The following is a 227-nucleotide window of genomic DNA, read 5'->3' on the forward strand; positions in this document are numbered from 1 at the left end:
TCCTAGTAATTGATGCTCAGAGCCTTGGGCTTGTTCTTTGTTTTTCTTTTTCTTTTGTTTTCTTTTGTTACTGCTTCTTGGATCAATAGATGTTCGAGAAATTTCATAATACTTCTCTAAACTTCATTTCCTGTCTATGTGCTCCAATGCAAGTTTTCACAAACATGCAACCTCAATACACAATCATACAATCAGAACCTCCACTCCTCTTAATCTTTTGCTTGCCC

Source organism: Arachis ipaensis, chromosome B10, assembly GCF_000816755.2.
Source record: "Arachis ipaensis cultivar K30076 chromosome B10, Araip1.1, whole genome shotgun sequence".
Classification (NCBI taxonomy): domain Eukaryota; kingdom Viridiplantae; phylum Streptophyta; class Magnoliopsida; order Fabales; family Fabaceae; genus Arachis; species Arachis ipaensis.